At 30.7% G+C, this 24,378-nt stretch overlaps 1 protein-coding gene across 1 annotated transcript in view; it reads left to right on the forward strand.

Annotated features, from left to right (window-relative positions):
* Positions 1 to 24,378, forward strand: part of LOC145246714 (piwi-like protein 1) — a 95,749-nt gene continuing 71,371 nt past the window's right edge. Inside the window, exon 1 of the mRNA XM_080108456.1 lies at positions 1 to 133. The gene's annotated coding sequence lies outside the window, so the exon portion shown is untranslated. The remainder of the gene's footprint in view (positions 134 to 24,378) is intronic.

Genomic DNA, 24,378 nt, shown 5'->3' on the forward strand with positions numbered 1-24,378 from the left:
TTTACCAATTATTTGTTTTGGTTTTATACAAATTTGGTAAAAACAAAAGAGTTACTTGCCCTTGCACGGAAACTCTTCAACGTTAAACCAATTGTTCCACACGTCCACAATTTAATTGACAGTTTTGGAGCGGGTAAGTTTATATTTTTGTTTCCTAGTCATTTTATGTGTAAAGAACGCACTTATTTTACTTTTAGGTCTTATTAGTATGCCAAGGAGTTGAAGTCTTTTAGCAGTTTCCAAACAAAGCGGTACAAACGAAAACTTAATGGCTTTAAAACGTTCAATTCTGCGTACGTAACGGCGTGTTGTAGAGCAAGCACATGGCTTGAGAATTTCCCGGAAATTATTCAAATCTTCCCTTTATTTTGTTTTTCATTTCAAGAGTTTTTCTCTACAAAACATATTTTACACAATGTTTAAATAATATTATAATATCTCTAAATTCTCAAATAAATAAATGGTTCTGTATTTTTTTACAGTTTACCGTGTACTTATTATAGATCAGACTCCATGGCTGCCGTTAAAATCCAGTAACAAGTTTACAATAACTTAATGGTGACTACACAACATGAAAACCTTGTTCCTGAAACCGAAAACGATTTATGCACTAATTTATGTACATTTTTCTTTTTTCTTTTCTTTTGTAATTGATTTTTTTGTGCTAGTGCAGTACTAGTGCACTTATTGATCCGCGTTATTTTTAAATAGTATTTTAAAGTTTTAATGTTTTTTTTTAAAGTAAATAATGAGTACAAAACACCCTCCCCATGTTAAGAATGGCTTTCTAAATGATGTTATTTCAGCACGGATCAACAAGTGCACTGCACTAGTACCGATTTTTTTTTTTTTTTTTTTTAAGAATCACGTGGACAACATTTTTGTTTTGTAAATTATATTTATTTTTACAAAAAAATCAAAACAAATTGTCTCTGCCGACGTTGAAGTGCTACCGGGTAGCACTGCTACCCACTAGCGAAATACGCACATCGGCTCCAATGTTGAACGTTGTTCGATTGAGGGAGAAATCATTATTTTTACAAGGAAAGAATTTGAAAGAGTTTGTTTTATTTATTTTGGCTTGACATTTGTTTTGTTATGATTTTTGGTGGTAATGCAGAGAGTGACCGCGCTATTTATTTATTTATTTTATCGTATTTCCACGTTTAATTAAAGTTTTATGATTTTTTTTTGATTCAATTGTAAGTTTAAAAAGTACAGAATAGGTACAAAACACCCTCATGTTAAGAATGGCTTTTTAAATAATAACGTTATTATTTCAGCACAGATTGTACGAGCCTTTTTCATCCTAGTCCTCTACAAGATCACTCTCTGCATGAGTACCGATTTTTTTTTTTTTTTTTTTTTTTTTTTTGCCAGAGTTAATGTAATTGTTAACAGAAAAATTTGGTGAAAGTCAGAATGAAATCCGCGCTATTTTTAAATATTATTTTCAAGTTTAATTAAAGTTTTAAGATAACCTGCGTTATTTATTTATTTTTTTGGGGGGGGGGGCAAATTTTACATTAAGGCCCGTCTCACGTTCGTATATAACAATGTTTTTTTGGTATTATTATACAAACACCGTGACAGCGTTAGGGTTAGGGGTAGGGGTAATTCGCTGTCACGGTGTTTGTATAGTTTTACCTATTTTTTTAATAGTATTTGCGGATGGGTTTGCTGACAACAAATATCAGTTAAATTTTGCAAATATTCCCCCCCCCCTCCAAGAGAATGGTGTTTATTCCGAAATTATAAAATTAAAATAAATTAAAAAAGTAACTAAACATTTTTTGGTTAACCTGTACGGATAGGGTCCCGACGTCCCGACCTTTTCTGATTTCGGGGGAAAATTGTCTACCGTGAACGGTGTCGAGGCGAAAAATTACCCCTTCAATAAAGTGCCGAGTTGTTAACTTAGGAAAAAATAAACAGTTCAAATAATTATAATTTTTTATTTTGACAGTTCATAATTAGAATTAAAAAATAAAATAATAAAAAGTTCAAATAATTAGTATTTTTAACCCCCTTATAAATTCCACAAATAATTAGAATTTTTGGTATACCGAATTTTTTTTAATTCAACAGTTCAAATAATTAAAATTAAAAAAATAATAATAATAAAACGGTTCAAATAATTAAAATTAAAAAAAAAATAATAATAAAACCGTTCAAATAATTAGAATTAAAAAAATAAATAAAACCGTTCAAATAATTAGAATTAAAAAAATAAATAAAACCGTTCAAATAATTAGAATTAAAAAAATAAATAAAACCGTTCAAATAATTAGAATTAAAAAAATAAATAAAACCGTTCAAATAATTAGAATTAAAAAAATAAATAAAACCGTTCAAATAATTAGAATTAAAAAAATAAATAAAACCGTTCAAATAATTAGAATTAAAAAAATAAATAAAACCGTTCAAATAATTAGAATTAAAAAAATAAATAAAACCGTTCAAATAATTAGAATTAAAAAAAAAAAAAATAAACCGTTCAAATAATTAGAATTAAAAAAAATAAACAGTTCAAATAATTAGAACTAAAAAAAATAAACAGTTCAAATAATTAGAACTAAAAAAAATAAACAGTTCAAATAATTAGAACTAAAAAAAATAAACAGTTCAAATAATTAGAATTAAAAAAATACACAGTTCAAATAATTAGAATTAAAAAAAAATAAATAAATAAACAGTTAAAATAATTAGAATTAAAATAAACTTCTGTCGTATCATGCGCCCTCGGTTGTGTTTTCTTTTCATTACGACACTTTTATCTATCTCCACAATTATTTCGAGGCCCCTTAATTTTGTAAAGGGCACCTCCAACAATAATTTTTGTTCCTTCTTTTTATAAGATGTTATTTTCTCGTAAGAAAATTTTCGCCTCATTGTAACAACTCCAAAATTTGCTCATGCTTGTCAAATCCATGCTGAAGGAGTTTTAGGGTTAGGGTAATTTTTTGCCTTGACACCGCTTACATCAGATGGCTTTTCCCCCGAGCTCAGAACAAGTCGGGGACCCTATCCGTACAGGTTAACAATTTTTTTTTTTTTTATTACAATATTTATTAACAAACAAAATTGAAGAAAAAATTTAATGTAAAAATATTTCACACGAAGTACCAACTAGTGGTGGGACGATTAATCGGAATCGTTAATCGTAAGAATCGTGTATTTTGGGAGGTATCGGAATCGCATCGTTAAAAAATACCTTAATTTTCCGATTCCTTCATTACGATTCTTTTAGTTTGATGTTGAAAAAAAGAAAAAAAATTCCTGATATTTCTAACCGCAAGAGAGAAATAAAAAGAAACCAAAGAAATTCATTATTAACAGGGCAATGCTTAGTGCCCCTCCCTTACAAGGTTCATTCATTCAGATCTATTGTAATCAAAACTACAAAAGAGTTAACTTGAAAAGAAGTATGCAGGGCTCTACATTGCGAGTAAAAATTAAAAAAACGCTTATCTTTTTGGGGATTGTTTTTTTTTACTGACAAATCTTCTAATAGTGAATGAAAATGCTTTTTTAACTTATATTTTCTAAAAATAAAACGAGCAAAGTCAAATTATTTAAACAGTAAAAGGTTTAATAGAACAATATACTTTTTTTTTTCTTTTTTTAAAAGAAGGCTTTTGAAAGAAATATCTCTAAAATGAAATTGATCACGTTGTATTATTTCGCAAAGTTTTGACAGTAGTCAAGTTTCAAAAAAATCGACCCCATACCTATTTCTTCCAAACCTAAATTTATTGAATAACCCCTTCGTTAATTTAAGGGTAATTAATTCAATTCAGTCAAGTTTTTTTTTTTAATTTCATTGAAATAAAATCCATTATTTTTTTTTTCTCCAGAAAGATAAAACCCTGAATTTGATTATATTAAAAGCAGAATAATATAATCTTTTTTCTAGAATTTTAAATTGAAAATTAAAAGTGTTTTGCGCAGTTTTCTGCCGAACGAAAAAGAAATTAATATATATATTTTTAAAAGGTTTTGTAATCAATTAATTTTTATGTCTAAATATTTACGATTAATTAAATAATTTCATTTTAAAAAGTATTTATGAATAGCATTTTACTAAGGACTTATAGTTTAGCAATATTGAACCGCATCAACTATGTGTGAATTGAACACAGTCAACCAAAAAAAATATTCAAAAGAAAATGCGGGTTTGTATTACTGTACACATAGATTCGAAAAAGTTGTCAAAAAACAAATATATAACAAATAAATGTTATCAAAGGCAAGATAAGTTATTTTTCTACCTAACTGGATATATTTTTCGGGTTTTTATTCAATGTAACATGTTTATTCAGCTCGAAAAGCATACAGTGTTTACCGATGTATTGGAAAATTCAAAATGGCGCCCGACACTCTCTTTAACACGGTAAGTTCAGGAAAAGATGTTATAAATAATAAACTATGCAAAATACTGCTAGAAACTCGCTAAATATATGTTACCATGACATATTTTGACATATATTCGGTGTTTTTTTAATAGTATTTTGTCTAGTTTATTATTTATAACACCTTTTCCCGAACTTACCATGTTAAAGAGAGTGTCGGGCGCCATTTTGAATTTTGCAATACATCGGTAAACACTGCATGTTTTTCGAGCTGAATAAACATGTTACATTGAATAAAAACAAAATAAATTACCCAGTTTGGTAGAAAAGTAACTTATCTTGCCTTTGATAATATTTGTTTGTTATATATTTGTTTTTTGACAACTTTTTCGAATCTATGTGTACAGTAATACAAACCCGAAAATGCATATTTGCATTTCATTATGTAAACTTTTATACATTGGTTTCAAAAATTAAATTCTATAAGTTTTTTTTGTTAACTACCGGTTGGTACAATTTACCGCCCCATCCCTTTATATTTTTTTCTTTTTGTCTTTTTTAGCGGATTATTTTCAATTAATTATCCAAATAAGTGACTAGCTTTAAAACAAAATTTAATAGTAAATTATTTGTTTACAGATAAACTGAATTTTCTAATATGGCCCAAAGTCCAAAAAAAAATCTTTTTGAAGATGATGAGTTGAAAGCCATTTGCAAAGTCTGTCAAATTAAAATATCGCGAGGAATAAAACCATCTAACATGACCACAACCAACATGTTAAAACATTTAACTATGAAGCATCCAAATAAATTGGAGGAGCAAAATAAAAAAGAAAAGGAACAAAAAATTACCAACTAGTCACTCAGAGCAGTTTTATTAGTGAGGGTCGAAATCGCAGTGTCTTATTTTTTTTTTTTTTTTTTGCCTACGTCACCATCTAGGTGTCACCATTTTTTTTAAACCCTCCTTAACTTCAAAGAGTAAATACAATATATACAACTAAAAAAATATTTTTTAAAAATGCTGATTCCATTCATGAAAAATTCTTTTAACTAGAAATTAAAACTTAGGTAAAGATAGCTGACTGACAGTAACAGGAGCACTGGTTAACTACTGAACCACATGGAAAGGTGTGGGGGGGGGAGGAAAAAAAAGGAAATTAAATGATGATAATAAATTATGATAACCGTCTTTGAAAGGCACTAAACTCCTAAAATTTACTTCTTTAAAATTTTAGGCGGCACTCCCCGGCAATTTTAAAGCACTCTCTCTCTCTCAAAAAAAAAAAAAAAAAAAAAAAAAGATTTAATTTTAAAGTTTGGGAAAGATATATTTATTATAACCAAATTCCTGTATGAAGACTGGATCTACTTTATTGGACGTTAATTTGTGAGATAAGTAATTTTTCAATGTTTAATATGTTTTTAAAGTTTCAATTATCAATTAAATTTTTTTAATTGCATCTATTTTTCAATTTATTAAAAAAAAAACAGGGGTTTAAATGTATTTTTCAAGGTAACAAGCTTCGAAAGAAGTCTAATAAAAAAAAATCACTTAATTTTTAATTTCGACAACCCTGAGAATTTAATTATTAAAAAAATATTGAAATGTGACATTTTTTATTTAACATTTCTATTAGTTCAATTAATTTTCTTTCAATAATTCATTTCACTCAACAAACTTCACCATTTTTTGTTTGTTTTTTTTTTATCTTTTTCTGTAATTTTGGTAATTATGTTTGCTCAATTTTATCTAGTATTTCATTTGTTTTTTATAGTGGTATCATTTTTATATGTGTTCCTTTGATATACCCTATTTCAAAATTAGTTTGGCTAAACTTATTCTTCATGTTAGAAACGTGTAAAAGCAATGAAAAAGTAAGAAAAAATAATAGGTGTTAACTACTCCTTGTGAATTATGGAGGTCTGAAGAACTGCCGTCACAAATACAACTATCAATAGCTAAACAAAAAATCGTTTTTGAAATTCCTTTAATTGTAACTTTTCGCTATACCTACCTTTTGGTATAAAACAAAAACTTTCGATTAACGGTATTTCTCATATATGGTCGTTAACTGGAAAGGTTATTTTGTATCTACGGCGCCATGTCACGTGGTATATTGTTTTTTTTTTCATTACGCACGTTCATTTATAAATTATTAAATCAAATACTTATCTTTTTTATATTTAATTAGTATATATTTTCTTTCTCTTCCGCTATATTTTTTTTTATTTAATTCATTAAATCTCTTAATTATGGGGACCAAAATAATGAATCGTGTGTATTTATTCTCTAATTTTCTTGTTTTTGTTCTGTTATATAAATTCTATTTTATTTGTTTTTTCTCTGAAGGATAAATTCTATTTTCTTGGAGTTTTTTTTCTGTATTCCAATTAAGTAAAATAAATTTTCTCTAAAATAAATTTTGCTAATTTTTCTGTTTAGTTTACTATATAATAATTTTATTTAAACCAAAACACGACGGTGTAGACATAAAATATCTCTTCCAATGTTAGGGAACATATTTGGGAACTACCGACCATAAGTATAAAACTACCTGGTATATTTCAAAACAATAAATTCCCTAGGAATCGGAATCGTACTTGGTATCGGAATCGTTAATCAATATTTTCCTGGAATTGGAATCGTATAAAAATTAGGAATCGTCCTAACACTAGTACCAACCACTGTTACATTAGGTCCACCTCCACAAATGTTTAGAACGTCTTTCAGAATAAACACCCTAAACCTCTCCATGTTAACAACGGGTTTCGGAATAAACACCATTTGGGGGGTGGGGGTGAAAAAATATTTGCAAAATTTAACTGCGTGAGGGAGAGGGCATTAAGGGAGCGCCGATTAAATTTTTCTGCTGGTCGCCATGGAACTCCACGCCCAAGAAGTACCCGTTGCCGTCGCAAAAAAAAATAGTTTTCATGATATGAAGAAACTTTCCCATCTTTATTTAATTTAAAATGAGCACCCATTTTCTGGCCGCCTGAGAGAGGGGGCATTTTGTTTTTTTTTTTTTTTTAGTGTTTATTGGCTAAAAGGTTTTATCAATTTCTTTTTCCGTTTTCATCTGTCAATAAAGACACGAGGAAATTAAAAAATAAAGTAGTCTGTATTATTTTACTTTAAGGCGCGTCTCATATTCATATAGAAAAAGTTTTTTGTAGTTTTCGGTGTGCTTTAAAAGAATATGGTAACCGTTTCCGTCGCAAATTTACCGTTTGTATGGTATTAACCCCTTAACACTGGGATTATTTTCTATTTCACAGCTCAGCCTTCGTTTACGCTACGCGCGAGCATAAAAAAGGCTGTTAAATGTGCACTCGCGTACCAAACTGCCTTGTCACAGTGTAATATTGGCGAAAATTTAAAATTAGACGAAAAACAAGTAGTTTTCCAAATATTAAGCCATGTAATTCCATATGTTATCACAGTTGGCCATTTTTGTATGCGCTAGCGCATTAAACCCATGAATTCTGGGACTATTTTCCATTTCACAGTCTAGCCTTTGTTTATGCTATGCACGAGCATAAACGAAGGCTGTTAAATATGCACTCGCGTACCAAACTGTAGTATTGGTGAAAATTTAAAATTAGACAAAAAAAACAAGTCGTTTTCCAAATATTAAACCATGTAATTCTATATGTTATCATGGATGGCCATTTTGTATGCGCAAGTGTGCGCCGTGACAAGGCAGTTTGGAACACGAGTGCATATTTTAACAATCTTCGTTTATGCTCGCGCGTAGCATAAACAAAGGCTAGGCTGTGAAATGGAAAATAGTTCGAGTTCAGGGGTTAATACTATGCAAAAGCAATCAAACAAAAAACTTTTTAGCCAATAAATACACAAAAAATACCCCCTCTCTCAGGTAGCCAGAAAGTGGGCGTTCATTTTAAGTTAAATTTACATGCAAAAGTGATCACCCACTTTTCGAAGAATTAATTTCTTCATATCATGAAAACTATTTTTTTGCGACAGAAACAGTTTAGATTCATTTTTAGCACACCAAAATCTACGAAAAACATTGTTATATACGAACGTGAGACAGGCCTTAAAGTAAAATAATACAACTTTTTTCTCTTTTTTTTTTTTTTTTTTTCTTTTTTTTTTCTTTTTTTTCTTTTTTCTTTTTTTTCTTTTTTTTTCTTTTTTATTTTCTTTTCTCTTTTCTTTTCTTTTTTCTTTTCTTTTTTCTTTTCTTTTTTCTTTTCTCTTTTCTTTTTTCTTTTCTTTTCTCTTTTCTTTTCTCTTTTCTTTTTTCTTTTTTTTTCTTTTTTTCCTTTTTTCTTTTTTTCCTTTTTTTCTTTTCTTTTTTTCTTTTCTTTTTTTCTTTTTTTTCTTTTCTGTTTTTTTCTTTTTTTCTTTTCTTTTTTTCTTTTCTTTTTTTCTTTTCTTTTTTTCTTTTCTTTTTTTCTTTTCTTTTTTTCTTTTCTTTTTTTCTTTTCTTTTTTTTTTTTCTTTTTTTTTCTTTTTTTTTTTTCTAAATAAGGCGGTTATGTCTGCTCATGCGCAGAAAGTTTTCACTTCTCTATTTGGCTGGGAAAAACTTTTTCTGGCCAAAAAAAAAAAAGAAGAAGCCAAATTGATTTTAAACTCCAAATTGTTACACGTACTAAGTAAAAAAACAAATTTAAAATGAACAAATAAAATAAAAGCAAAGACAAAATAAAAGTATAAATGAAATTTACTCAAAGAAAAAAAAAAATCAAAACAAAACATGCTCGATTAAAAAAAATTTTTTTTTTTTAATGAAAGAAATGTAGTTGTGAAATGAAATAAAATAGCGCACAAAAAAGTTAAATAAATTTAGTTTGGATATAAGTCCGATATAAGTTAGCTGTTGATTCCAATTTGTACTTAACGGAATTTCGACGGCTAAATAGACCACTGAAAACCTTCTGCGCAAGTCTGCTAAGAGAGCAGTTCTTGGAAAGCAAACGTTTGCGCAGGGTCCACATTCCTCAAGTGCCAAATAAAAAATAAAACTTTCAAGTTCCCTTCAACTTTACTTTGGTGGGTGGATTTAACAATCAAACAAAATGAAAGCCGTGCTGAAATAACATTTAGAAAGCCATTTTTAACATGGGGATAGGAGGGTGTTGTGTACCTATTCTGTACTTTCACCTAACAATTTAATAAACACGGGTATCCTAAAACTTTATTTAATTAAACTTGAAAGTACTATTTAAAAATAGCACGGATCAATAAGTGCACTAGCACCAAATAACATTTCGCTGTCTTTCTATCTATGACATTCCATGAGAGGTACGTACACACTAAAGCTTTTTGTTTATTTTTGTTATCGCCACAAATGCTAATTTTGACTTTCACCAATTTTCCTTTAAAAAACAATTCAACATTGGGGGAGGCACTTAAACCAATAAAAAAATAACGGTAACATAAGTGCATAAGCACCAAAATTTTGTTTTGTTTTCCTTTCATTTTGTTTATTAAATCAGGTCAAAAAAAAAGTAAAGTTCAAGCGAACTTGGAAAAAAAAAACCCCAAAAAATGCAGGTATCGTAAAAATTTAAACTTGAAAATGATATTTAAAAATAGCGCAAATTTCATTTTGACTTTCACCAATTTTCCTGTTAATAATTACATAAACTCCGGCAAAAAAAAATATCCATCCAAAAGAACACGCACACAAAAATTCTTTCCTTGTAAAAATAATGACTTCTCTCTCAATTGTTTAGTAGGGGTAATCGAGGTCGCTGACAACGGATCTGATAATCAAATCCGTCGCAAATTTACTGTTTGCATGGTATTAAACCCTGAACTCAGGGACTATTTTCCGCGATTTTACAGCTTACGACGGCTGTTAGATGTGCCTTCGCATAGCAAACTGCCTTCTCACATGGCGTACAAATTTTTTGCGGAACATTTAAAATATGAAAAAGAAAAGCACTCCCAGTGGGGGGGGGGTAATGTCAAAAAGACTTTTTTTAATCAGAACAGAATTTTCAATTTTTTTATTTTTTTTTTTTGCATTGGCAGACAATTTAAAATTAGAAGAGAAAGTTGTCTAAAACAAAATTAAAAAAAAATACATTATAGTACTTTTGGGGGGGATTTTTTTGTTTTTGTTTTTTTTTTTGTTTTATGTAGTTTTTAACGCATTTTAAAGTTTTCGCAAGCGGTTTACAAAAACATAAGCATCAAACATTGTTTTTTGTTCTTTTTTTTGGGGGGGGATTCAATTTACATTGGGAGAGGAAGCGCTTTCTCCCCCAATGTAAACAAAAAACGGTAAAATCTAAAAATGTTAAATGATATTCTAATCAGTAAATGTCGGCGCCTTACTTATGGAAAAACGGTTAATTAAACTGCAGAAGCAGCGGTTAAGCCACACAAATTCTATAATTGATCCCCTCCCCCCCTGGAAAAAGAACGAGAAACATAAAAAATGTTTTGTGCTTATGTTTTTGTAAACAACTGGTTAATACTTTGTTTTAGATGAATTAAAATGCATTAAAAACTATGTAAGATAAAAAAAAATCCCCCTCAAAAAAGTGTTATACTGTTTTTTGGGGTTTTTTTTTAATTGTTTTAGACAACTTTTTCTAAATTTTATATTGTCTGCCAATGAAAAAAAGAAAAAAAATTGGAAAATTCTATGTTCTGAAAAAAAAAAGTCTTTTTCTTTTCTTCTTGTTTTATTTCTATGCCATGTGAAAAGGCAGTTTGCTACGCGGTGGTACATTTGTAGGGGTGCAGAAGTTTAAGTAAAATTAAATCTCTTTGCCCCTAACAAAAAAATAAAAAAAAAGAATGAAACAAAACACCTTTTGGTTTAAAATGCACCGCATTTATTTTTTTAACAAAAACAACAAGGTGAATAAACAAAAGATCCGATCGGTGAAAGTTCTTTCGAAGTCATTATGATTAAAATGTTAGATGAAAGTCCTTTGTGAAAATAAGGGGTTTGGGTTAAAGTCCCGTGTGAAAATGAGATTATTTTAAAGTTTGTGTTTTATCTGGCGAAGTTCGCCTTACTCAAAAGTCCCATAAAGAAAGTAATTTGTAAGGAAAGTAATTTGGTGTTATTAATTAGAAAATATGCAGAGTGGATGCGTGTGTGCATAAGTGATTTTTGAGTGCCCGCGTGGCGTGTGTCATCATGGTGTTGACAGTGTCGTCGAAGCGACTGAATGAACGAAATTGAATTCACTAACCCATGAAGACTTTGATGCATTTTTATACATTTTGGGCCGGCTCCAAAAAAAAGATTGCTACTGCTGATGTTTTGGTTTTTGGAAAAGTGTTAAAAAGACAATTTTCTGAATTAATTGGTCGCTTGTGTCACGTGATACTGTCGCCAACTACGTCTACCAGAAATATGTTCATTTTACTTTTGTTGTTGTGAGAAAAGTGTGTGGGCGTATTTGAAATTGTGCCATTGCTGGAAGAACACATTTTTGTGAAAAATGCATGGGGAAATTGAAATGAATAAAGGTTTATTTGCGCGCGCGTGCGTGACTGCACGCATTTAACGACCGTCGTTTATGTTACCGTGCGTAGCGTAAACGAGAGCTGTAAAATGGCAGAAAAATAGTCCCTGGTTCAGGGGTTAATACCATGCAAACGGTAAATTTGCGATGGGTTTGATTATCAGATTCGGGTAGGTGTACCTGAATGCTACCTCTCTAGCGAAATACGCATCGGCTCCGATGTTCGACAGGGAGCGTCTAGTTTTTCTTATTTATTATGGCTTTTTTATTTTGGCTTGTTCGGCATTTTTTTTTTTTTTTAATGGATATTTTGGTACTCAAGCAGAGAGCGATCCAGACGTAACTCAGCGCACACCCGGCTTTCCTCGGAACACGACATCAACAGCCGGAGTAAGCCGAGCGTCGCCGAGGAAATTAAGCCGTCTGACGTAGCATAAAGCTAAGCCAATGACAGTGTAGCGCGATGGTTTTCAACGCGACGTGCAAGTTGAAAATTCAAAGCAGCAGACGACAATTTCGAAGAGGAAGGAAAAAATTAATTAAAAAAAAAAAAGCACACCATTTCGTACTTTCATGTCAGAAAAAAAAAAATCGTATTTTACAGCCTTAAATGAGTAGCTGAAAACACCAGCCGAATTCCTTTTTATCAAGAAAGAAAAATTACTGGCAGGGACGAAAACTTGTGCATCATGTGGACACAGGTGCAATCTTATTATAAGAGGAAAGGTAAGCGATGGCTATGCCTGGAGGTGTCAGGCTACCAATTGCCAAACCTTTACATCATCCAGACTGGTACCTTTTTTGCCAAGTCTAGGCTGACAATTGCCATCACAATTAAAATAATCTACTTGTGGGCGTTTGAGCGAGCAAAACACAGAAAGACCTCCAGCGCGAATGTGGAATACGATCTACACACACACACTATTAATAAAACAACAGTTTGAGGAAACAACAACAATATCTGTTTTAATATGAAAAAAAAAAAAAACTATCCCACCCAGTTTTGTTTCAATTTTTCTAGTTTTCAGGTTTTTCCTTGAAAAAAAACAACCTTTTCTCGAACAAAAAAATCAATTTTTTTAAAGATATATATATAGCAAAAACAAAAAAATGGAGAGGTACATCTGGGGACTTCTTACATTTCATTTTTATCTTAATTGATACAACAGAGTGGTCGGAAGATCCAAGAGGCGACAGAACAGAAACTGAACATAGTTCAGGGCAAGTTGTGAGAAAAAGGTCTAGTAGGCTCGCATACTGGCCGTCATTGTCGGGCACACGGGTGGGTTCCTGAACAATCTGAGTGAGGTCATAGGCAATGGAGAAATCATGACAGAACCTCCCCTCATCATCGGTCTTGTTTGAGTGGGTCAACCATTCGACGTTGTGAACATTGAAGTCTCCACATACGTGAATGTTAGCTGAAGGATAAGCAGATAGAACTTGGTCAATTTTCTCAGATATGCTTTTAAAGATAGTAACTCCGCTGTTGTGGGGGCGATAGAGAGTAAATATAAATGCAGTAGTGTGAGCTAAAGCAACCCGGAAGCACATATAGGGTAAGTTAGGATCTTCCCTGGAGATGTCCCTACCACATGGAAAGCTATCTTTAATATAGGCACATATTCCATGCCCATGGCGATCTTGGGGGTCAGATTTAGAAGTTAAGTTAGAGTATCCTTTAATTGCGAACTCTTCTAGGGAAATAGCCTGTCCAATGCCAGTTTCACTTAAAAATAAAAGGTCTGGTTTAGTCTCCTGTAATTGGGTTTCAACCTCTGGAAGGTTAGAACGTAGACCCCTGATGTTGGAGAAAGAGGCATGGTAGTAGGGGTCTAGGTTGGAAGTTGGAGAACCGGGTTTAATCGTGTATTTTTTCTTGAAATTTTGGAATTTGTGGACTAGGTCGTCAGATTTACTTAGAGCAGGACTGAGAGGGGAAACTAAGAGAGAAAAAGAAACGATAATGATAAGGTAAAGCCGTAACAATTACCCACTAGTATGGCATCGAGAGGCCCCACCAGAAGCTACTGCATGGTCCAGAATCCATTCACCAAATGGCAATACAGCAGCCCCAGTACTTTGCACCTGCTGATAGGACAGCCGCCTTAGTGGTTAATCCAAGGTTCGGGTCCCTGACTGTCAGGCGGATAACGTCAGCCCAGACAAAACGTTTACTTCCAGCACCCTTACTAGTGACATGGCTACAAGGATAGACATAGAAACAGAAAATTTCCACCAACTCTGCCAACTGTTCGCGTAAAATACTGACAACCTAGAAAACAGCTTTTTCTTCTCCCTTTGTCAGAAAAATCACTCATTAAAAAATGAGGACTGAGGGACAAATAAGAAGAAGCGAGAGTAACGGGAGCTGCCGATAACGCATCCACAACGCGTATTCTACTCTCCATTTAAAAAAAAAAAAAAAAAAATTATCAAGTATTCTACTTAATAAAAGTCCAACAGACATGTTTAAGGGAAAGTATGGTAATAGATTCCCCTCTCACGAACTAAAAATGAGTACAATTCGTAATCTATTTATGCAATCAACTAGGTAGATAAATAAACATTTATGGACGAGAAAAAAAGCTAGCATTTAATAAAACAGAAATACACAAATTAAATACTGAAATAAAATGGAGTTATTAATATTTGAATCTAAAATAAAAAGTATGATTAAAATTGAAATCACTTATCTCAACAAAAACATTTCCGTCTCCAAAATTCAAACTGTAGTGAAAGAAATTGAGTAAACAGCGTTCAAAAGATTTTTTTTTTTAAATTAACCGTTAAAAGAAAAGCGTTATTTTATTCTGAACTTTAGCTAGTCACGTTTTAAGAAGAAAATGTAAATAAATTGCATTTCTTTCGCTGATATATAACGGTATGTTTTCGTCCTCATTATGCAACCTTTTGCCTTTTCAATTCCTCTACCATTAAATACATACGCCATTACACACATGGGGACGGGGTCCTCTATCACACAACAGACCATCCTGTCCTCAACAGATTTCTGTAAAAGTTAAAAATTCCCATAGTCGACCAGAACTTATGCATTTTGGGACCAGTCCAATTTTCAATTTTGTAAATTCTCTCTATCTGACCCAAAATATACCCCTATTTTCTGAGATGCAACCATAAATCGTACTCTACATTAATCCTCAATGTAACTTTCACATTACCAGAATACCAGGAATCCTGATGAGCAACAACTATATATTCACCAGTTGATGGTAATTTTTGTCATTTACATTCTGTTGTTTTACTAGAAATTCAACTGTGTAAACAAGGAAATAAAATGGTAATTTTTTTTACCTTGTTTCCATCTTAACATTTAAAATGATTACTTCTATAGGTTTTAGGGTATGCTGAAAACGAATATCGCATTTAAATTTCCTGCAAATAAATAGTTTTCCGAATATTAAGCAATGTCATTTCTTATGTTGTCGCTGGTAGCCATCTTGGTATGCGCAAGCACACAAACGCAATGGCTATGGCTGGAGATGGGTGAATGTGAAGTGTCGAGGATGGATAACAACCCGGACTGGGACCTTCTTCGCTAAATCTTGGGGGAGATGGGGGGAGGGGGCTAACCCACCTACTTTTTGTTTTTAACTTTTTTTACCAAAGAATATTTGAAAAATATACATAAAAATAAAAAAAAAACCCTAATCATAACCTGCTTACCTCTAAAAATTAAGTGGGACTAAAAAAAAAAGTATTTTTCCAATTTTCATTCTTAAACAAAATGATCACATTTTTAAATAAGCAATGTTGTTTAAAAAAAAAACAAAAAAAAACTTGTTCCTTTGAGCCTTTTCTTGAAAACATTTGCTTAAAATTATTTATTTGACAAAATAAAAAGCACTTAACTTTTTCAGTGCAAATAAAAGAAGTGGGTCTAGCAGATGAGCCTCATTTTGAAAAGTTAGGTCGCATGACATTTGACACCGGTGCTTCTACCATTATTAACCCATTGAATGATGAATAAAGAAAATATGATCCAATTTTGGATAAGTTATGAGGAGGCGAAAGTGTTTTTAAGGGAAAGAAATATTTTACAAGCGGAAGGTCCGGTGTGTCACATTTGTCAACGACAAATGATAAAAGTAAAACGGAAGAAAGGCGATTTTTGTTGGAGATAGGAAATATACCCGTCACCCCGTGGTATGCACATAGAGTTGTGAATCATTCACAGAATTATGTGGATCCTATAAAGTGCATACCAACACATAGTTGAACGGTATGCAAAAGTAGATTTAAATCAATGTATGACATGTCATCGTCAACTTTGCCGTCATATTTGGACAAATTTATGTATGGTCACATGGAAACCGATGCTTTCAACAATATTATAAGTCAAATTGCAGACTTTTACAAAGTAAATTAACCTGTCTGAACGGCTTTATTTAAAAAAAATGTCTCTTTATTTAAAAAATTCTTTGAATTGCTTTATGTAAACAAATATTTGAGCTTTGTTGTTTAAAAAGTTTTTTTGTTTTTCTTTTTGTTAACTTATCTTGCCTTTTTTTTTTTCAATTATTTTAGTTTTTTTTATTTTGACTTTTTCATTATTTGTTTATAGTAATAAATTAGACATGGTCCAAAAAAAAAACTTTTTTTTTTTTTAACCTATTAAAATCCATTATTCTTAAGCAACTTTTTTTTCCAGAAAAATAAAAGCCTCAATTTCATCATATGAAAAGAATAATATAAACTTTTTCTATTTTTATAGAATTTAAAAAAAACACAATTCATTGCCATTTTTTGTATCAATGGATAACACATTTAAATATTTTTTAAAAAGATTTTTTAATCAATTTTTTTTTATTTTGTCTAAATAAGATTTACGATGATGTATATAAGAATATGCAAAAATATAACATAAGTACCTGAATTTCAAATAATTCTATCTTTTATCTCGCTCTATAGATTTCATGTGGTTAAATAAAAAAATCCAAAAACTTAATCCTAGTTTGGAAGAAACTACAGTAGCCTTTACACGACTAAATGAAGTTAATTTAATCCTGTAAATTTCCGTGTATTTTTTAACGTTTGTTTTGACGATTAAGAGAAGAATCAACTTTATAAGGGTTTAATTTTTTAACATAAGTGATACATATATATATTTGTTGCCTACGTAACCCCCAAAGTTAAGCAACGATGAGGCTGGCCAGTACCAGAGGACTGTCCATTTTGGGAATGCTAGGTGCTGGAGACAACTCCTGCATCTAGTATTACTAGGCAACTCCAAAATTCACCGCAGAATAACCCCCCCCCACCACCATATGTAACACAATGTAACTTTATTATAAGTTAATATTATCAAAATAACTTTTATACCATTTAAAAAAAAGGGGCAAAATAAACTAGTAATAATTAAAAAAAAAATTTTTTATTGTATGGAAATAATGAAATTGTGAGACAAAAATCATGTTCATATAATTAACGCTTTAAAATAGGTTCCCATGTCATAAGCATGAATGTGAAAATATACCTGTGTTTAATAAATCTAGCAAAAATCAACTAATGGTCAGATTTTCATTAAATTTTCAATAATTATCAATTTTAGAATGAAATTACATATAAAATGCGGTTTCTGTAAAATATGAGGGGAAATGTTTTAGTGCGTGTCCCCCTCCCCTATTTATTTTTTCGAAATTTGAACAAAATATATTTAAATTGATCGAAATTTCTATTTATTATTAAACATAAGAGTTCAAATAAGTAAAAAATATTTATCTTTTAAAAGTTTAAATACACATATCGAACAAGAACATACCTTGAAATTGCAGTAATAAAAATTGATATGAGTTTGATATTTTTTTTTTAAATAGCGTTTTTTTCTAATCAATATATACTATAATTAGTTGAATTGCCAAGAAAAAGAAACTTCCTAAAAATTAATTAATTTTTAAGATTAAAATGATTAAAATTCCATTATTTCAAAATGTTCTGTTACAATATACATTTTTAATTAATTGTGTTTAATTTTTTTTGATATTAAGTTATAATATAAACATGACTCTTACCAGATTTGAAAAAAATATTATTGCACAAAAAATAAATATTTTGTAGACTTAGAATATTTAGTTTACCTTTTTACCAAATAAAAGTATGGAAACCAGTAATTAACCAAATGAACAGTTATACATATTTAGTAAAACCTTATTTCATATTTAATATACTAATGTTTATAATATTATTAATCATTAAACTGTAAATATTAAAATCTAACAAAATTATAACAAAGATTAATTATTAATTGCAGTTTGAAGAAAATTAACAAAGGTTTAAAAAAAAAAAAAAAAAAATCGGTTTTGCTTTTCCATACTTTGCATAGTTAACACAAGTTTGATGTCACGGAATTATGCACTCCATTCGTCACAATCGTTTGATAGTACCTAAGTATCACACTTAGTCATTTTGACCCTGTCTTGCCATCAGGACCAAATGTTTCTGGACAAGAGTGTGGTAGATGTAAGTCCCCACACTTTAAACTAAGTCAAGCGCAAGTCACATCATCATCAGATAGTTGAAAAACCAGTAATGTTCCTATTTACTTGCTTCCCCAGAAGGGCAGAGTTAGACACAAGATTGGTTTTTAATGTGGGGAAAATCAGGCTCTCTAAAATGGGTCTCTCTGGATATGAACAAAATTAAAATTGCCCCAGTTTAGAAAGATTTCTCCTTCATTGAACGAGGAAAGGACAGTTTAAGTGCTTCATTTGTGTGGTCATCTCTTTGACTGTTTTGATTTGTTACTAAATTTTATTGAAATGTGGTCTGACTTGGGCACTTATGTAGAATACGGACCGTGCTGAAATAGCATTATGTCAAAACCTATTCTTAACATATGAAAAAGCGTTTTGTAATTCTTTCACCCAACAATTTAATAAAAATTGAATTTAATGCAAAAATTCTATCAAAAAAAAATAGCAGCACGATTACATTGACACACCAGTTCTCGCCAGATTACCCAACTTTTTTCTGACAACTATCATAAATTACAGACATTTGACCAAAGTGACGTCAGATAAATTTTAAGGTATGTATGACCAACAACGTATTTAATGTAGCTTTTTGTTTTTATTTATTTATTTTTTTTAAGCAAATATAAAAAAAAGTTTTATAACCTTTATAATAAAAATGTTTTATAACCTTTATAATAAATATGTTTTATAACCTTTATAATAAAAATGTTTTATAACCTTTATAATAAAAATGTTTTATAACCTTTATAATAAAAATGTTTTATAACCTTTATAATAAAAATGTTTTATAACCTTTATAATAAAAATGTTTTATAACCTTTATAATAAAAATGTTTTATAACCTTTATAATAAAAATGTTTTATAACCTTTATAATAAAAATGTTTTATAACCTTTATAATAAAAATATGTTTTATAACCTTTATAATAAAAATAAGTTTTATAACCTTTATAATAAAAATAAGTTTTATAACCTTTATAATAAAAATAAGTTTTATAACCTTTATAATAAAAATAAGTTTTATAACCTTTATAATAAAAATAAGTTTTATAACCTTTATAATAAAAATAAGTTTTATAACCTTTATAATAAAAATAAGTTTTATAACCTTTATAATAAAAATAAGTTTTATAACCTTTATAATAAAAATAAGTTTTATAACCTTTATAATAAAAATAAGTTTTATAACCTTTATAATAAAAATAAGTTTTATAACCTTTATAATAAAAATGTTTTATAACCTTTATAATAAAAATGTTTTTGCACTGTTTTTTTTAATCAAACATCAGGTGTTGGTAATTTTTTTTTTTCACATCAAACATAAAAATAGAACTGTTATATAAAAAAATGTTTATGAACTGTTTTTTTCCCCAATATGTTTATGAACTGATATTTTTTTTATCAAATAAAATAAAAACAGTTCATAAATATTTTTTAAACAAAATCTCATTTTTGATGTAAAAAAAAAAAAATACCCACACGTGATGCTTGATTTAAAAAAAAAAAAAAAAAAAAAAAAGCAGTTCATAAACATTTTTATTATAAAGGATAAAATTTTTTCATAAAAGTTCAAATAAAGATTGGTTGAATAAAACTTCTATTTTTATATTTGCTTAAAAAAAAAAGAAGCTACATTGTGTACAGTGTTGGTCATCCGTACCTTAAAATTAAACGTCACTTCTGCCAAATTGCTTTGTAAACAAAAAAGTGCTAATCTTAATGACAGCCGACTTTTCTATATTTTCTTTACTTTTAATGCCAATCTGATAAAGCACTAAAACCGATTTTACTGTAAATGTGAATGCACTGTACTTTAGAAAATTTCTGGGAGAAGAAAGGTATCAACACTTGACATGAGTAAAGCATTCAATGAATGTGAAGACTACAATAATAAACCTCATGAAATGTTGAAGCTAAACAAAAATAAAAAACAATGAACCTGGTTGACCTAATTTTATAAGGCCAGCAAAATTTACTATGGCCTTCGTAAAAAAAGGGCCTTTTCAATCAAACGTAATATTATATATTTTGGTGCAAGTCAGGATTTTCATAATTGATAATAGAAAAGTCTTGCCTTTTTTTCTTTCTTGGCCTTCAAGATCAAAGTGTAGTATCTGTACTGATGCTGCATTGCACTTTTTTGGTCTTGGTTAAATGGAGCAGAAATCCTTCATGACTGATACATTTATTTTTTGTTTTTACTAACCAGAGTGCCCCTTTTTGGGGAACTGGTTCACCCCCTAAATTAAAAACGGACCTTGTGTCTAACTCTGCCCTTGTGGGGTGGCAAGTAAACAGTAAAAAAAAAAAATTGGTAAAAAAAAAAAAAAAAAAAAAGATGTTAGAAAATGGTAAATTTTTACTTTCTTTTTGCCTTAACCCTTACCTTTTAAAATGACAACTTTTGTGAGTTTTGTGGTATGCTGAAAACGAATATCACATTTAAATTTGGTGCAGACAAGTAGTTTTCTGGATATTAAGACATTTTTTTCTCCAATATATTACTTAATGTCAGTGATCTTCACCATTCTTAATATGGGGAGGAGAGGGGGTTGTAACACACATGCGCATTAGGGAAAAACGTGGCCATCAGTGGCGTTACATAAAGGTTGTAACATCCAGAAAACTACTTGTCTGCGCAAAAATTGAAATGTTATATTCGTTTTCAGTATACCCAAAACCCATAAAAGTCATCATTTTAAAGATGAGTGAGAAAGTAAAAAGAAAAATATTTAGAAAACTTTTAAACGCAAAGGAATACAAACTGATTTATATTGAAACTGGACTTCAAGGTATTCAATATTAATAATAAAAAAAAGTCAAATAATTTGTGTTGTTGCTGCGTGAAAATAAACATCACTTTTCATGAATTCTAAATTTGTTATTTTGATTTGTGAACAATCTAAAAAGTTTTCTTTACAGAAGTTATTCAAATAAAAACATGCAAAGTCATGCAGTGCTGATTGTACTTTTTAAAAGTTACAAGATCAACTCAACTAGGATGATAGCTCATATTATTTGTACTAGTGTTCTCATCTTCAGTGATATTTTCATAATATTTCAGTCAATGTAACCTCCAACATTCTTCAAATTTATCTTGTTAAACTCAGAAAGTTTTCTGTCAGACTCATAAATCTGCAAATGGAACCCTTTATTTAATCTACAGAGGCAGCAAGCTTTTGTTTTGTCATGACCGAGTAGAAGTCCTAAGTAATTTGCAACCTCTAGTCTATATATTAATACAATTAGTGTGTGTGTTATTTTGTGTCATGCTTACATCTTTTTTCTTCCGGATGACTTGTTTAATTGTTATGACTTTCCATTTCTTGGAATAAGTAATTTTACCAAGAATTCTTCATTTTCTTCAGTTTCTATTATAGCTGACAGAACTCGAGTTATATATATATATATATTTTTTTTTTTAAGTTTTGGTTTCGGTTTCAATTCAAGCTGATGCACCCAAGTCATATGGATATATCTTTTTATTTTTGAAGTCACAATTTTATAATATATAAGAATCGATAGAAAATTGCCTCTGTAATTGTGCCGAACATGTGTGAAAGCGCAGTCATGAGTCGAGCCTATTTGCAGTGAAAACCCGAACCCCGGGACCTTTCGATTGCAAATCAAGTCTACTAATGAGCTATGTCCATCTTACCCCAAAGTGACGATTTAGTTTCGCCCAACAGCTATAAAAAACAAGTTGATAAGTTATTCGGGGGTGGTTGAAAATATTGCTCTGATAACGTGTCCCGCGTTACTGCATTTCATATCGTGGTGATTCGGCGATATTGTTCAGTGGCGTGTCGACAGTGTTGCTCGGGAATGTGCGTGTCGATTCGGCAATATTGTTCAGTGTCGTGTCGATTCGGCGGTATTGTTCAGGATTACATAGATGAATTTGTTCAGGACCGTGCTGTCACGTGTCATATATATATATATATATATGTATATATATATAAAATGATGAGAAGGAAAGTATTTCTTCGAAACTCCGCAAATTAAGGACTATCCACTTATCAAGTGTTTCCTTTTCAGATTAAATATGTTTTTAACTCTTTTTCAAAGTGTTTTTGACATGTTTTATTAACTGTTCGCTCTTATATATATATATATATATATATATATTTGCGCTCTCTCCTCCTTTGTGAAAAATTTGCATAAATAACAATATATTTAAGCGTATATTACGGTCGGGCTATGCCGAGGGTCCCCCGCTAGCTTAGATAAGTACTTTTGCAGTTTTAACAAAAGAGCTACCAGAGCATTTCCATTTATGTTAAACATCCACAGAATGCCAACATCAATATATTGCATATGAAAGAGTCTGCTGTGGAATTTCCACAGGTCCCACTCGTACAACTAAATTTACCAAGTAATTTATCCAAGATTATACATATTTGCATGGGAGAAAACTTGTTCAACCTGACCAGGATGATGGCTATTACAAATACAATATTGAACATGTTTTTGTTCAAATTTATTAGACATATTTTGAAAAGTTGTCAAGTAAAAAAACAAAATCTCTTCAAAATGTTTTTCTGTTCTTTTCAAGAACTCCTCCTATATTAGAAAGCAAAACCTGTACGATGTATATACTCATGAAAAAATGAAAATATCATATTCCAAAAATCACAGAATTTTGAACAGGAACCTTTTTATTTATTTAAAAAAAAATCTTTGTTCAACTCTTATTTATATAGAACTAGCCTGGGTGCCCAGTGTTGCCCGGGTGTTTGGAGGTGTGTGTTGAGCAAAAAAAAAATGATAGCAGGCAGGCTCGAACCACCGTGAGGGAGGAAAAGAATGTGAAAAAAAAATGTGACATCTTTGCCTTTGCGTCCATCGCCAAACCAGAAGTGGCAAAGGTTTTGAAATAAGACTAGTCAATCAAAAAGAGGAGATGACCTCCTCCTTGTAGAAAAGTGCCCAGTTAAGGGTGAAGGAATTAAGGTTTTTAGCCAATTTTTCGATATTTGTCCGAAGGGTCGAGTTCTAAAAGGATATCGATCTCGTGAAAATTTGTCGCCTCTGTCGAAAGTTTTAGAAAGACATACAAACTTACATAAATACATAGATACATTTAAACCGACAGGTGAGATTTATATTATAGACTGGCCTGTGTGTTTGTAGGTGTGTGCTGAGAAAGAAAAAAAGTTGTAGTAAGCAGGCAGGCAAGTTCGAACCCGTGACGCGAATGCGAAAAAGAAAGTGGAGGTGTGTGCAAGTTGAGCAAAAAAAAAAAAAAAAAAGAAATAGGAGTACTAAGCAGGCTCGAACCCGTAACACACCAGAGGAAAAAAGGTGAAAAAAAAAACATACTGTCTTACCGATGTGCGTACCGTGATTATCACGTCACGGACGGTCGAAATAACGCCTTTTAAGTGACGTTGTGAATGTGAGGGTTGAATGACTTGCAAAAAATGTCAGCGAAAAAATCGACCCTCCCTGTAGAAAAATGTCCAGTTGAGGGTGAACGAATTAATGTTTTTATCCAATTTTTCGATATTTGTCGCCCAAAAGGTCGAGCTTCAAAATGATACTGATCTCGTAAAAATCCGTCAAAAGTTTTAAGCAGACATACATACATTTAAACAGCCAGGTGAGATTTATATTATAAACTAGCCTGGGCTGGTGCTACCAGATCAGGCTGTCTATTGGCTTCCTGAGACGAAATGCACCTACAGCTGATCAATATAAATTTTTGGGACTTATTTTTGATAAAAAAACTCTCCTTCATCCCTCACTTTAAATATTTAAAACAAAAATGTTTCAAGACTCTACAACTATTAAGGGTTATAGAAAATACTGAGTGAGGATCAGACTGCTCATCACTCTTAAAATTATATAGAACTCTGATAAGAACCAAACTAGATTATGGAAGCTTCATATATGGTTTAACCAGAAAAAGTTACCATAAAACTCTAGATTCTATCCATCACACAGGATTAAGACATGCCCTGGGCGCATTCAAAACCTCTCCGATAGAAAGCTTATATGCTGAAGCCTATGAACCTCCACTAAAATTGAGACGTGAAAAATTAGGCTTACAATATTATCTA

This window comes from Euprymna scolopes, chromosome 24, assembly GCF_053919585.1.
Source record: "Euprymna scolopes isolate OS-2025 chromosome 24, ASM5391958v1, whole genome shotgun sequence".
Lineage (NCBI taxonomy): Eukaryota > Metazoa > Mollusca > Cephalopoda > Sepiida > Sepiolidae > Euprymna > Euprymna scolopes.